The sequence below is a fragment of the Diadema setosum genome, chromosome 1, assembly GCF_964275005.1.
Source record: "Diadema setosum chromosome 1, eeDiaSeto1, whole genome shotgun sequence".
In the NCBI taxonomy this organism is placed as follows: domain Eukaryota; kingdom Metazoa; phylum Echinodermata; class Echinoidea; order Diadematoida; family Diadematidae; genus Diadema; species Diadema setosum.
Window position 1 is genome coordinate 33,852,391 of NC_092685.1, and position 15,919 is coordinate 33,868,309.

At 39.8% G+C, this 15,919-nt stretch overlaps 1 protein-coding gene and 1 pseudogene across 3 annotated transcripts in view; both read left to right on the top strand.

Annotated features, from left to right (window-relative positions):
• Positions 1-15,919, top strand: part of LOC140235642 (Fanconi anemia group M protein homolog) — a 387,390-nt gene that overhangs the window by 321,505 nt on the left and 49,966 nt on the right. The window lies entirely within an intron of this gene.
• LOC140232489 (ATP-dependent helicase wrn-1-like) lies at positions 7,070-8,231 on the top strand (annotated as a pseudogene).

Consider the following 15,919-nt stretch of genomic DNA (forward strand, 5'->3'; position numbering starts at 1 on the left):
TTCTCCAGTACAACAGGGTACTTCAAGCTCTTCTAGAGAAGCATGCCCCTCTGATCACTAGACGTATAACTGCAAGACCGCATTCCCCTTGGTTCAGTGATGGTCTTCGCCATATTAAGCAGAGGGTAAGACAACTGGAGAGAAGATATCGTCACTCCCGAACTGAAATCAATCGCCAGATCCTTAAGAATGAATGTCATTTCTACAGCAAGCAACTTGCCAAGACAAAGCGAGAGTTCTACTCCGAGCAGCTTGACGACTGTGACATTCATCAACTCTTCCAGAGGGTTGATCGTCTGACTTCAGCCAGTGCCAAAAAGGTCGTCCCATCTGATAACGACCCAAACGAATCTCTTGCCGATCGGTTTTCTGATTTCTTCACCGACAAGATCGATGTCCTCGTCAAGTCATTTCAGAAATTACCCTCGGATAATCTATCTCACATCAGTTTTCAAAGCACTCGGCACCGTTTTCATGCTTTTTCACCGATACTGCAGAGCCAAGTTCAGAAAGTTATTAGAGAGTCTCGATCAACCTCCAGTCCACTTGATCCAATTCCTACTTGGCTGCTAAAGAACTGTGTCAATGAATTAACTCCGGTTATTACATCCATTGTCAATGCTTCCCTCAAGGATGGTCATTTCCCTGATTCTCTGAAGCATGCTCATATAACTCCGATCCTGAAGTCATCTAAACTTAGTCCGGATGAACTTAAGAGCTATAGACCGATCTCTAATCTTCAGTTCCTCGGAAAGATTACTGAGAGACTCGTGTTGTCTCAATTTCAAGATCACCTGGCTGAGCACAATCTTTACTCTGAGATGCAGTCAGGCTACCGGCCACACCATAGTTGTGAAACTGCTCTGCTAAAAGTCACAAACGATATTCTTCTCTCTCAAGACAAAGGTGAAGAAGCAATTCTGCTGCTATTGGATTATTCGGCTGCCTTTGACACCGTGAGTCATGATGCCCTGCTCAGCCGTTTGCACGATAGATTTGGACTTAGTGACACTGCCCTAGAATGGTTCCGTTCCTACCTTACTAATAGAACCCAGTCTGCCGTCGTTGGTGGTTCTGAGTCACAAGTAACCTCCTCTAACTTCGGAGTTCCCCAAGGATCTGTGATTGGCCCACTGGCCTTTACACTCTTCTCATCTCCATTAGAGGATGTCATCAAGCACCATGACATAAGGTGTATGACCTATGCAGACGATACTCAAATTTACCTTGTCTTCAAGAAGCAACATCAGTCTACTGCTATACAAAGACTCAGTGCATGTGTCTCGGATATTAAGAGTTGGTCAATACAGAATGGTTTGAAGCTAAATGAAAGCAAAACAGAATGTGTACATTTCACAAGCAGGCACAGGATTTCAAGCCCAATGAGTATGATTTCTTTAGATGATACTACTATACAATGCTGCACAGATGCAAGGAACTTGGGTGTCATATTTGATCACAATCTGTCTTTGAAGACTCATGTGAACAATGTGTGCAGATCAGCCTCATTTGCCCTACACAAAATTGGCAGCATCCGCCAATTTCTGACGAAAAAGACAACCCAGAGACTCGCTCAGGCACTGGTTATGTCTCGCATTGACTTTTGCAACAGTCTCTTGTATGGTCTGCCTGATGCGCAAATCAACAAACTGCAGAGAGTTCAAAATTCAGTTGCCAGGCTTATTGCTAAACGTCGTTCACGTGAGTCGGTTACCCCACTACTGAGAGAACTGCATATGTTAAGAATCCGCGAACGAATAAACTTCAAGATTCTTTTGTTAACTTTTAAATGTTTGCGAAATATTGCACCGGTTTATCTTCAACAGTTGATAACTGAATACCTACCCTCCCGGAACTTGCGGTCTAACAACAAATCACTTTTAATACCTCCTCCTGTCAATACCCAATCTTATGGTTCTAGAGCTTTTCAGTCAGCATCACCTCAACTCTGGAACAGTTTACCTGAATGCTTGAAACAAACAGACTCAGTAGACAAATTTAAATCCATGTTAAAAACGTATTTGTTTATTGAGTAGTATTATGACTGTGTCTCATGTCTTATACCGTGTCTGAAACTGTACCTTCTTCTTCTTTCTCTCTTTTCTTTCCTCTTCTTCCCTTTCTATTGTTTTCTTTTTCCCATAGCGCTTAGAGACATTTTATGTAATAACGCGCTATATAAATGTTGTGAATTATTATTATTATTATTCTTTACTGCACTTGCATTTTTTTTTATTTGATAGAGTTTATTATCTTCTGTGCATACAGTTTTTGGATTTCTCAAAGCGCCATTTTGTTTTCATCCAGGCTGACAGTCGGCGGTTGTGATGAGATCAAAGCACGAAAGCATGTATAAAATGTTATTGTGACGCTTTTGATAGAAACAGGTGTTTGAATTAATTAACGAGCGATGTAGGTCCATGCATTGACCCACACCAACATTGGAAAATTGCTGGAATTCTTCAATGAATTATTTTACAGAGAAAGAGCAAGACCCCGTTTACAGTGCGGGGCCGGGCTCGGCCGCGGCCGAGTCCGGCCTCAATTGCGCGGCCGAGCCTCGCAATTTTGTCCGTTTACACTGCTGGGCTCGGCCGCGCTTTTGATTCAAACCTTTCAATATTTTGTCGTAGTGGCGCTCTGCTTGTAAACAAACGCAATTTGGTATTGTCTGGTTTTCAGACCCTTTGCCAAATGAATTCCGTGGCGACGAAGTCGCCGTTCGGGCAAAGGCCTTTGCCGAAGAAAAAAAATCCTTTGCAGGACAAAACCACCTTAAACTATACTAGTTTTCGACTTTGAGGGGGTTAATATCCTGAATAGCGAAAGATACAGGCAGAGGGTTTGGAAGCCAGACTAAAATTGGCCGCGCAATTGGCCGCGCATTTGGCCCAGTTTGCGTTTACACCAAGAAGAGGCAGGGCTCGGCCGCGGCCGAGACCACCTCCAGAGCGAGGCCAAATGCGAGGCCAATTTTGGCCTCGCATTTGGCCTTTTGCGCGTTTACACTGAAGCGGGGCTGGGCTCGGCCGCAGCTCGGCCGCGGCCGAGCCTCGCACTGTAAACGGGGTCCAAGTTACACATGTACAGTGCCATCAATAACGTAGCAAGAAGTGCAATGGCCTCATTCTTATCATTAGATGATACTCATTACACAGTTGAAACACACCCTGTAACAGGCAGCTATCAGTAAGGTGTCTTTAAACCATTCCTAGGTACAGTCGCATATGGGATGTAGATGTGGTCCGTCGTGTGTCACCAGCCAGCAAGGTAACTCTATAGATGTTAGCACTTAAAGCAACCATGTTATTTGCTCTGACTCCAGCACAAAGAGTGCAAACCATTCACAGTTTTCACCCAGACAAGATGAGCCTTATGGAAGATCCAGTGTACTGTAAAAATCCTTAAATTCCCAAACACATATACCTGCACTCTTAGACAATATAGCAAACATAGTTCAAGGAAAGTGAACATTCAACACATTTGTGACAAACCTGTTACTTCAATATTTTGCCAGTTACGTGAAACTGTCATCACACATTGCGAAGACATTGTACTATACACCTATTAGGAGAACCATGTATTATGGCAGAGGTATACCAGTCGCCATAGCAACATTTCTAGTTATCTTATCAAATTATCAGTGGTCACATCAGTTGAAATGCACAAATTGGATCTTATACTGTATATTCACTCCCTTCTAATTGCTGTTAAAATAACAAACTTCCAATAGTAAGTTCTCATTTATTTTTTTATTTCATAGCTCTTTTACTATATATCAGGAAATGCTTTTGCACACACACATCCTTTCATATACATGCTTTCAAACCTGCCTTTGTTCTTGTGTTTGCACAGGCTTTTGACATCTCTTGTTGAAATCGCAAGCAACTGCTTGTGCTGAGCAAGCAAAAGTTTCAAGTACAAGCAAAAGATAATTCATAAGGATTTAAGCAATTGCTTGAGCTTTATCTCTTGCTTCACAAACTTGTGTTTGTGCTTGAAGCAATTGCAATATTGATACCTTTTATGCATACAGGCCAATACTCAGCTATTCAGTATTAAATGTGTGTGAATGAAGACACTACTCGGCTATTGAAGATAGTGTGTTCGAGTGCACACACATTATGTCATTCTTCACATTGGGGTCCGACACACTGAACATCATTCAAAACTCTGACCTGCAGTTTGCATCAACCAGAAAAAATTAAGATGAAACAAACATTAATTATTTTTGGGAAATGTGTGAAACATGATGAAATAACAAAGTTTCTTTTTTTTTATAAGTAATACAGAAAAGTATCAAAATTTTGTTCAAAACATATCCCTCAGACTTTTAGCTCGGCTCAAGTGAGCTATTGCGATTGATCTTCATCCAGCGTCCGTCGTGTGCCGTGCATAAACTTTTTACATTTTAGTCTTCTTGAAAACCCCTTGACCGAATTTCACCAAACTTGGCAGATAGCATCCCTAGGGGGATAGGATCTCAATTTGTTCAAATGGGCACCATGTCCCACCTGGGGGCCCCCAGAACCAGAAGTGGTGGAGCTAAGTTATTACTATGAGTTAGTACATTTATGACTGTAGTTTCAAGTTTGTTCATGGCGGAATCAGGGATGCGTCCCTTGGGACCCAAGGGAAGGGTCCTGATGGGGCCTAAATTGTATGTTTTATCTTTTTCTTGAAAACCCATGATGAATTTTCACCAAACTTGGCAGGTATTATCCCCAGGGGGATAGAATTTCAATTCCACCAAATGGGCACCATGCCCCACCTGGGGGCCCCCAAGGGGGAGGGGGCCCCACCCACCCTCCAGTAAAGGAATCTTAAAGATTTTATCTAGAACCAGAAGGGATTGAGCTAAGTTAATGCAATGAGTCAGTGTATTAATGACTGTTGTTTCAAGTTTGTTCATTGCAGAATCAGTGGTGCCCCCCCCCCCCCATGTGGGACCCAAGGGAGTGGGGTGGGATGGGTCCAAATCGGGACGTAAATTGTACATGTTCATAATCTTTGAAATCCCCTTGATGAATATTCACAAAACTTGACAGGTACCCGGTACCATGCTCCCCTTGGGGACCCCTTGGCGACCCATCCCCCCCCCCCCCCCCCCACAAAAGGAATATTTACAATTCTTCTTACAACCAGAAGTGATTAAGCAAAGTTACTATGATTTTGTACGTTGATTACAGTGCTCACCGCTTAATCGCAAGGGGTTGAGAGACACGTTTTTCTCCTGTTTAAGCGGTGCTCCCGCTTAAGCGATGGCCTTTATTGGCCCGTGCAAACCACACAAGATGAAGCCAAGTATGTGGGCATTACAATAAACCACGCACAGTTGTCAAACCCAACGATAACCACAGCGTCAGGTTACTACCTGCACGCTATGACACGCAGACACAAAACGGCAATAAGAAAGGACACGGCACGGCAGTCTCGCAATTTTGGCAAATGCATTATCGGAACAAACCTCCATTCATTTGATCCGCAAAATAACCCTCATTTAGAGTTGAAAATACATACCGTTAAGTTCCGTGTTTAGATCCACCCATGTATAAGACACAACCTGACTTAGGGGGGGGGGGGAAATGATTAGTGATCGTAATGACAATTTGATGGTCTGGTGCAAGAGACAACTTAGCCTGAGCAGTCTTTCTTCTTTTGATAGCTCTCGCCTAGTCCACTGCCTGGACTGTTTTGTGTGATCATTTACCGCGCGCACACACCGCTACAGCACGCGTATGCCCCACCGTACGCTCGTGTATTATTTGCCACGCACGCACGCATCTCGACCTCCAAAACAGTCCAGTCTGGTTTGCCAAGTCTTTCCGAAATATTTCGTAAAAAATTGGCCCCACCCCCACCCGCTCATTCATTTTGAGCATCCTGATTGGTCGATGAGATCGCATCCAGCAGGCAATTTGCGGGATCGAAAAAAGTCGATCGATCTCTAATCTTGTAGTCTTATTGCAAACAGGTACATTGCTTTTAGCAATATAACATACGTATTTTACGCCAATATTGGTATTAATCTCAACATATATTACTGGCATTTCAAAATTATTTTTCTTTTTATTAAAAATTGCTCAAATAGTATATCTTAGAGATCATAAGAGGAGAATGAAATTAGAACGTACATAAACCGTGTGTAAGATTAAGACTAACTTCTACTCGTTCCCATAATTGTTATAAATTAAATTATAAATATCATAATTATCAACAATTTGGATCTATTTTTCGACAAGGAAATAATAATTTAAAAATAAAAAATTAAAAATTGATAAATACGTATAGAAAAAATATTCGCCCATTTAAAGAATCGTGACCTATCGTACATGTCAATTTCGAGGTGGCTTTTACTTCTCATTCGGGGATCCCCCGGATCGCGTGTACAGCATACAGCTTGTGCAATGTGCTTTTCGTATTGATTCCGAGTCTTGCGTTTTCCGACCAAAATCTGTGCAGCATTTCAAGTATTTCCTCCAAATCTTGTTTACATGATCAATGGATGTCAACATCAGCGTCTCGACATCGCTTTTCTGACAGTGATAATGAGAAGAGCATTCAATGCAATGTGCTACTGAGAAGCTTGGATTCGTTGACGGTTTCAGGGAGCAGCAGCAGAACCAGAACTCAGAAGTCCCTATATACTACACGTACTTGTTTCGTTTCTCCGTGCGTGGTCATGATTTTTTGTTTATCTCCCTGCCGACTGGTTTCGGCAGTAGTGTTGGTGTTCCAACTTCCAAGCTGCACCGTTATGCGTTGATATTCTTCGCAAACTAGATCTACATGATGGACCAGACTCTCCGAAAGCCGTGGCTCCTGCTGTCATGCCTTTGAAGTCTTTAATTTCGGACCAGATGTCTTGAGCAGGGCTGTGGATCTTGCTTGTCCTGCGTGACAAAGTCAAAGACTCAAGCAGCCTAGCGGTAAGCTAATCAATTTAGATCTATCCAGTTTCTAAAAATGATTCGTCAAGGCAACTTTCATTACGTGTCTCTTGTCTTGAATTACAAACTGTAACTGTAGGCCCCTAGTTGAACAACAAAAAATGATTGTAAAACTATTTATGTCTGGCCTCTGGGCCGGGTAGGGTAAACACATGGCAGGCTTCTACTACAGTACTATATCTTGTGAGTGTTCCTACTAGGTGTACTGAGTTAAATCCTGTGTAATTGTGATAAATTGTTAACACCGTAACTGCACTGGTTTAATTGTTTTGTACAGTACAGTAACTACTGTAACTTTCTCGCATACAAATGCAATTACACATAGGCCTACTGCCTTTTCATAGCTTTAGTCTGTGAGCTACAGCCTGTGCCTCGTAGGCTTTGCTCCTCTACACAGAGGAGCAATCGAGACACACGCTGTGGCCCACAGACTAATTCTTCATGTGCATGTACTACATTGAGAAAAAACTCAAATGGGAACATGCTTCAGTATGCAAATGTACTCATACTTGTTCATCTATAGAATAAAATTATGCAGTCTTATGGCTATGTGATATGCATCGTAGAGACTGCAGGCATTATTAAAATCACTTATGTGCAATGTAGAAAATGTTCTTTTTTTTTTAATCTTACTGGGTTTTTTTTTTTTTCTTATTTTTCAAATAGGGGGACCGCATCTGGAGACACCAAAGCATTTCGAGCAGCGTATGGAAAATTGGGTGAATTATGATTGAAACTCAAGTCGTCAGTCAGTCCCGCTGTTGCCCTGACAGCCACTGCAACCAGAGATGTGCATAGCGGTATCATCGAAAACTTTGGTCTTCGCAGTTATGTGTGGGTAAATCAGTTGTCGGACAAGCAAAATATAAAACATGTCGTCAAGTCTGCTGCAAGAGATTTAGATACAATGTTCAAGTGGCTGGCAGATGACTGGAAGACTCATGGTGCATGTTGTGAAAGGATGATAAGAAAACTGTGCAGTAATGTGTACGCGACCTTTAAGGCACTGCTTCCAGAAGGTTGCCACAGGTATGTTAATAAGTTTATAATATGTACCACTGGAACACGGAAATTGATATCCAAAAGGAAATGGTTGACAGCATGTTGGCAACAGATGGTGAAATCAGAGTTCTGATAGCTAGCATTGCGTCTGGCCTGGGTGTTGACGTAAGCAGCGTACACAGTACGGTTTTGTGTGGATGCCCAAGTGATCTAGACGATTATATCCACTTTTTAAAAGCACTCAATTTTCAGGCCTTATCAGATATACTGGTAACATGAAGAATCATGTACAGCTGCATGCTGTACAGTTGTACATCGTAGCTAAGATTTTTTTTTGTTTGTTTTTTAAACTGAAAAATGTTACGTATACACGTGTACATGTAGCTTGTACCTTTGGGCTTTGAAAATTGTTTTTTAGAGAATTCATATGATTGTTTTAAAACAAGAATCCACTGTGGGTGTTTTTCCTCCTTAAGGTTTGTAATGGTGAGTGGTTGGTACATTGGTTTCTGGTGCACCTAAATTTTTGCAATTCCACGCTACATATACAATAATTTTCTTTTTATCACTGCAATTACTGTACCTTGCTCTTATTCATAGAAGCAAATGCAATGTACATTCATCACACCTACTTTTCATACTGTACTTTGTTTTTTATGCATGAATATTTTCATTTCATTGGACATGTTGATGGGTACATATCGTAATTACAAGTGATAAGATTATGGAAAAGTTGAAATATTTTAGTTCAAGGTTGTGTTTTTGTGATGTAGTGGATTACATGTACGTATGTACATACAGACCATGCCAAGTGGGGATGGGCTGTGTGTTTTGGGTGTTTGAAAATTGAACTGTTATGCCATTTGTCTGCACATGTACATGTAATTGTACATCGCATATTCATCAATGCATACATGTACATACAAGTGTACACATGTGTACGGTATGTTTTTGAGTTGTACAACTACCAAGAACTTGTTAACATATACTTTCTTTACATACAAAATCATTCATGAGAAGTACAGTATGTTCTTTGGCCCATTTTGATAAAAATAAAACTAGTTCTGTTAATGCACATGAACATTTATACCTGTAGTTTGAACTGTGTAGCAATGAATTTATTTTCTTTTTTTGAACTTCGAAGCAATTTTTTTTTACCAAAAATTGTTGTAAAACACAACAAATGAAAAAACAAAATCTACAGTGGGACCAGGAAGATTTCTTTGTCATAACTTGTAACCAGTTTGTGTTAATCCTGTGTTTTTGATGTGTAATGAGAGTCTACTACACATGGTAATCAGACTGAAATGTGACATATCATATTATTTCTCTGACATCAACATTCAGAGTCAAACAGTTTACAATGTATTTTGTTTGAAATAATGCACTGTTATTGAACAATGATCATGAACTATCATGAATATACAGTAAATGTATTGGATATTACAGTACTTGTACATGTACATATACAAATGAAAGTGTATAATGAAGGAATTTCAAGAGCATGGAGAAACTATAGAACATTTAATTTCAGTTCCTTATGAGTACTTGGTGGCACAGAGTATCCAACTTTGAAGGCACTTATACACCTGAGGAATTATTTTGAACGTCCTTCCCAGAGTGACAACTTTTTGACCTCATTATTGGCAGTTGGGAGTGGGATGCTAGCTTTGAAACTTCCTTGGTAGTTGGTACAACATTAACAGTTTTACCATCATGGCCAAATTTTTATAATGAAGGCTTAAGAAGTAATGTGATTAAATAATGTACAAATTATATGTTCAAATTACACTACTTGTAGTCCATTTGTTTTCACTTTGCTGTCTGCTCTTACTGGACATGAAATGATGAAGACTACACAGTGTATTTAACAGAACATATATTGCACATGTACAATGTACATGTACACTGTACATTGTACATTTCAAAGTACAACAGTGATAAATTGACGTATTTTCTGACCACACCTCAACACTGAAAAAAAAAATCTTAACTTATTTACCAATAATCAGCCGCCATAAACGTGGAAAAAAAGGTAAAGTCTACTACATTGTAATTACAGCTGTATGTACAAAGTATATGTACAATGTTTTAATTTGGATGTGAATTGTAATAGGGGGTTTAATCAAATTGCTAACACGTGAGTGTGTGTATGTGTGTGTGTGTGCACATGCGTGTATGCGTTTGTGTGTGTGTGTGTGTGTGTGCACATGCGTGTATGCGTTTGTGTGTGTTGTGTGCATGACCCACACATTTCCCTAGCATAATTTCATGCTGATATCCCCCCTTAAATGTTTGTGAATTAGAAACAAACAAGTTGCTCTGTCATACAGTCTTTTGATATGAATAGGCCTACTTATCTAATAATGTATATACATGGAGCTACTATTTTGAGCAAATACAGGTATGGTTTGCAAAAAAAAAAGGAAGATATGATTGGATATGTATATATATATATATATATATATATATATATGCATATGCAGAAGGGCAGTTCAACCAAAACTGTTCACTTCTGTAATTGCAGAGACCAATTTAACAATATCTCTGTAGCAAAAATGCCCTTAAGCGTCTTCATCTTGCTTTACTAAATTTAGCTTTATTATCATGAAGACTAACAGACAAAAGACTGAATGACGGGGTATTCTTACAACAGGGATATTGGTCTGATTGTCTCTGTTACAGAAATTATCAAAGCAAATAGTTTCGGTCTAACTGCCCAGTAGGCCCTACATGAAGTGGTAATAAAATGATAAAAGTTTTACAAACTTAGCGCAATTCTTTAAATTTAGACTGCTCTCTACTAACATTTGGGGAAAAGAACAAACAAAAAAGGCATTTTCTGGTTCCTTACATGTACTTCAAAACTTTGCACTACAAATTGTGTAATGTATCCCCTTCACCTTCTCCACCCCTGAATATGCTTGATATCTTGTTTACCATAGCTAAGTATGGTTCATAGAACCCACATTTCACAGCCCTGAGCTTATATTCCAAAATTACATTGTTACTTAGGCGTGACAGATTTAATTTCACGAGCGTTCGGCCGCATGGGGAATGCTCGCGTTCCTCCTTTTGTTAGGGGACGCCCCTATTCCTCCTGCGTGCAGAATGGGGGGCTTAATCCCTCTATTCATCAGCCTAATGAGGGCGTTCCTTGGACGCAACAGAACGGACTTGCTCACAAGTCTCACAAGTCGCATTCATGGCGTTCCTTTCCGCTTTAGGAACGCAAGGATTATCCCAACCACGTGCCTTCCGCGCACGGCTTCACCTATGAAAAGAACAATTTGCGCCGGCAAGTGCACAATTTACGGTGGACGCCAGAATTCCACATCGTTCTTGCCAGTTAAAAATAAATCGCGTGGCAAAAAACAGGGTGAGAAAAATCGCGCACTTCAGACAGTTTACAAACGATTGCGACTCCACATGCATTTTTAATCGTCAAGTACAGTCGCCTACGCTACGGAGTAACATTGCACCAGTTCGCAAAATTCTCTCGACTCGCAGTTTCCAAGCGTCATGAACAGGGCTGGTATTCCAAAAGTTTTGCCAAAGTTTTGCGATTATTCACAAGCAATAATTCACAAGCGAGAAGTTGCATTCTGGTTTACTTTTCGATGACATTAGTCAAGGCTCGACACTTACGGTGGCCCGGTGGCTCGGGGCCACCAAAAACGCACGTCGGGCCACTAAAAAAGTCGGATGTTTGCCTTTACTTTCGAAAATGAACAGCGGTAACAATCGGCTCCGTAAGATGCTAAAATAAATGTCATATGTTTGCTCTTAATTTTGGAAATGAATAACGGTAATATTCGACTCCGTATGATACTAAAATAAATGTCGGATGTTTGCTTATACTTTTGGAAATGATAACGGTAAGAGTCAGCTCCGTACGGTGCTTAGATTAATGTCAGATAATGTTGATTTTGCATTCGGAAATGAATTAAGGATAACATTCGGCTCCGGAAGATGCTGAAATAAATGTCGAATGTTTGCTTTGACGTTCGGAAATGAATAATAATAATATTCAACTCCGTATGATGATAAAATAAATGTCTGATGTTTGCTTTTATGTTCGAAAATAAATAGCAATAACATTCAGCTCCGGAAGATGCTAAAATAAATGTCGAATGTTTCCTCTGACGTTCGGAAATGAATCAGAGTAATATTCAATTCCATACGGTGATTAAATAAATGTCGGATGTTTGCTTTACTTTCGAAAGTAAATAGCAATAACATTCAGAAGATGCCAGAATAAATGTCAGATGATTGCTTTTACTTTTGGAAGTGAATAGCAGTAACATTCTGCTCCATACCATGCTAAAATAAATGTCGGATATTTGTTATTTCACACTGCTCGATTAAAAAAAAAAAAAAAAAAACTGTTACGATTCGCTATCTTAATATGCTGAAGGTTCGCTTTTCTTATAAGTTTCGAAATTTCGGACGTTATATAGCTGATTCGAAAACGAAGTTTCTTACCACGAATATGATAATTCCTTTACAGATAAACGACCCACCTTTTTTCCATTTTCGGATGAATGAACCATCTGAATATTTTTTTTTTCCGGAATGATGAATATCGTGCAAAGAAGTAAACGATGTCACGTTCAGAAATAAACCCATATTCCCGTCACAGGAAAAGATTCGGCGTTTTTAATTTTCTTTTAGCCAAAAATGATATAAGTTTCGTACCATGCACGTAATTCATTCTCACATTTACGAACCTTCGGAATAATGCCACAAATGGTATTAACGAGCCCTAATACAATTTTGGATTAACAAATTTATTAGTTAAGGCATATCAAATTTGCGTGTTTTGCGGGTTCTGCAAAAAGAACCATCGGATTTACGAACCTTATTCTTCTTTCGGAATAATGAACATAAGGCAAAGGAAATAACGATGCCATAATAAGAATTCAACGTATTTTCTTGCCTCAAAGATTTTCAATACTTATTTTCCGAACTACTAACCCCCAATGTCAGACTAAAAATCCGAAAATTAAATAAGCTTTGCTTTCTGATGTTTTGTTAATCCCAGAAATTAAAAGGAACAAGTTGTGTTATTCGTTTTCAGAGTAACGTAATTAATTTCATATCCCGATAAATGCACCTTTAGAATCACAAAATTCGTGCGGTTTCGGATTAATGAATCGTATTTATTTGTCACATCAACGAATATCAATCACGGCAATCACGGCCTGTCACATTTGCCTATCTCGTCTCACAGCGTTGTTTCACGTCCGTCCCGTTTTGTCCTTGATGGCCTGAAATGTGACTGCCGTGGTTGCCGGGAACATGGTGTAAACGCGGCTTTTAGCTTTACACAACCCAATTCCACATCTCCAAGAGCCTGAAATGCTCAAAAGCGAGATTCTCTTTGCAGGTCGACTTGAGAATGGACAGGTTGGTATTCCTCCTGTGCGGAAGCAGTCAAGCTGTAGGCCTATACATGTATCCCCTTTCCATGGTCAACTAGTCATGTGCCATCAAACAATGAAAGTATCGATCGGGCACCAGCTACACATAGTCATGAATAGACATTGCGCTAATGGGCTCACAAACTCTTTTGTTGTATACATGAATATTGTCACTGGAGGCAGGTATCTACTGAGCTGAGCCTCTATCGCTGTGTACATCTTCATTCGAGTTTTATTGCGAAACAAGCACACGCGGATTAGTAACGGCATTGCACAAAACCCAAATCTCTTGGGAGATTTTGAAAGAGCGGGATCCGAAACCTGGACCCGTTTCTAGACACTGTACGTTTTAAATTTGATTTGAAAAAACAAACGCATATTCCCCAAAGTGCATGCAACTTTGCGATTCAAATGCAAGTGCGTTGCTGTGAAGATATGCGTGTGATTTCTTATGATTCTGTCGAGATAATTTTCAGTGCCGACTGAGTTGAAATAGGATGTGTGATTTTCCTTCCCTAAGTCGCCATGTGATTTTGTTTTGTTTAAATTTCTATTGCCATACTCTGAAAATGAATTGTTCTCGCGCTCCGATTCGCAACATTACCGCTCTGTACGGCGCGGGCCAGTCTGAAATAAAAAGAAGAAGAAAAATTTGTTAATTCGGAAACGACATCTTTCGGATTACTAACCTTCGTAAAGATGAATATCTTTCCATCATCGGACTTATTTAATTTTGGACTGAGATTTAAACCTTCGGAATAGCAAACTGCAGTAACAATAATTTGCTACTATTTTTTCACTGACATTACGTGAAGCACGATGCGTTTCGGTAGTTTGAAACGTGTAAATGTTGCGATGTCTTTCCCCTGCTAGTGCAGACTAAGTTCGGTCACGGCGAAAGTTCCGTTACGAAATAAAAAAATATGATTCTTAAAGTCTTTTCAACAATAGCACGCTTCGGTATAGATTTTTATGCGTTTAAACGCAGTTTCTAGTTTCTTACAGAAACCGCAAGTCTTTTCTGCAACGCTCTTCCGTTTTAAATACAGCGTTGCTTGTGATTTGATGGACTTGCATTTGACTTTTAGAATTGCGTTTATTTCTTACAATTTTCTAGTGTCGGATGATTATCAAACGCAAGTCTTTTCAGCGTTCCGTGTGATTTGATGGACTTGCATTTGATTTTTGGGGTTGCGTTTAATTTTTAATTTTGCGTACGAAGTAAAAAATAATACAGGTCTTTTCAACAATAACTCACTTCCGTAGATGTTTAGAGATGCGTTTAAACGCAGTTTCTTATAATTTCGTACAAAAACTGCATGTCTTCTCGGCAATGCTCTTGCGTTTAAATACAGCGTCGCGTGTGATTTGATGGACTTGCATTTGATTTATAGAATCGCGTTGAAACGCAACTGAGTTTTAAAGAAGTTCCCTACAATTTTCAAGTTTCGTACGATTATCAAACGCAAGTCTATTCAACGTTCCGCATGATCACAAGGACTTGCAATTGCATTATTGATTTTCAGAGCTGCGTTTAATTTTTAATTTTACGTACGAAAAAAACCACACAAAATAATGCAAGACTTTTCAACAATAACGCACCTCCGTAGATGTTAAGAGATGCTTTTAACCACAGTTTCTAGTTTCTTACGAAAACCACAAGTCTTCCCTGCAACGCTCTTGCGTTTGAATACAGCGTTGCGCGTGATTTGATTCATTTGACTTTAAGAGTTGTGTTTCAACGCAATTGAGTTTCAGGTTTGTACAACTATTTTCTAGTTTCATATGATTATCAAACGCAAGCCTTTTCAGCAACGCACTTGCGTTTATGTGCAAAGTTACTCGTGATTTGATACACCTGCATTTAATTTTCAGTTGCATTTAATTACATGTAGTTGCATTTGATTACTTTTCTAAAAACGGGCCCAGGTTTCTATTAACGCTTCGGAATAATTAACGTTAGAATATTCGGTTAAACAGAAACACCTACACGTGTATCATGTTCTGATAATGATTTTCTACTAGGACCTTTATGTGTACACAGTTTGTGCGTTTTGAGAATAACGAGCAGGAGAAAAGGGGGAAAGTGAACTGCTTTGGGTAGGCAACTACATGTAATTCTCCAAAGAATGTAAATGAATGTATGCCCTTTCATTTCTGGCGTACAAGACAATGGACGCATGGCGCGAACGCTACCACGCCGTACACTAGCGAATTACCGACTCGCGGGAAAACAATTCTTTTTCAGAGAATGGCGATAAGATTTTGAGCGAAAAAAAAATATGTCGACTTAGACGAGGGAATAAACACGTATTTCAGCTCAGTTGGCACTAAAAAATCAGGTCGATTTACGCGAGTTGTCCACTTCTAAATGTCGACTAAGACGAAGAAATTTTCAAGGAATAACAAAGGCAAAAATCGGGACTTTTTTATCGTGTCGACTTTACTGTACTATAGCTCCATAGTTTCAGCAGAGCCAGATGTGTATGCACCTCCCTGGTTTCAGGCAGGCAGCTCTCATCAGCTAGCTCTCGCCAACTCCAG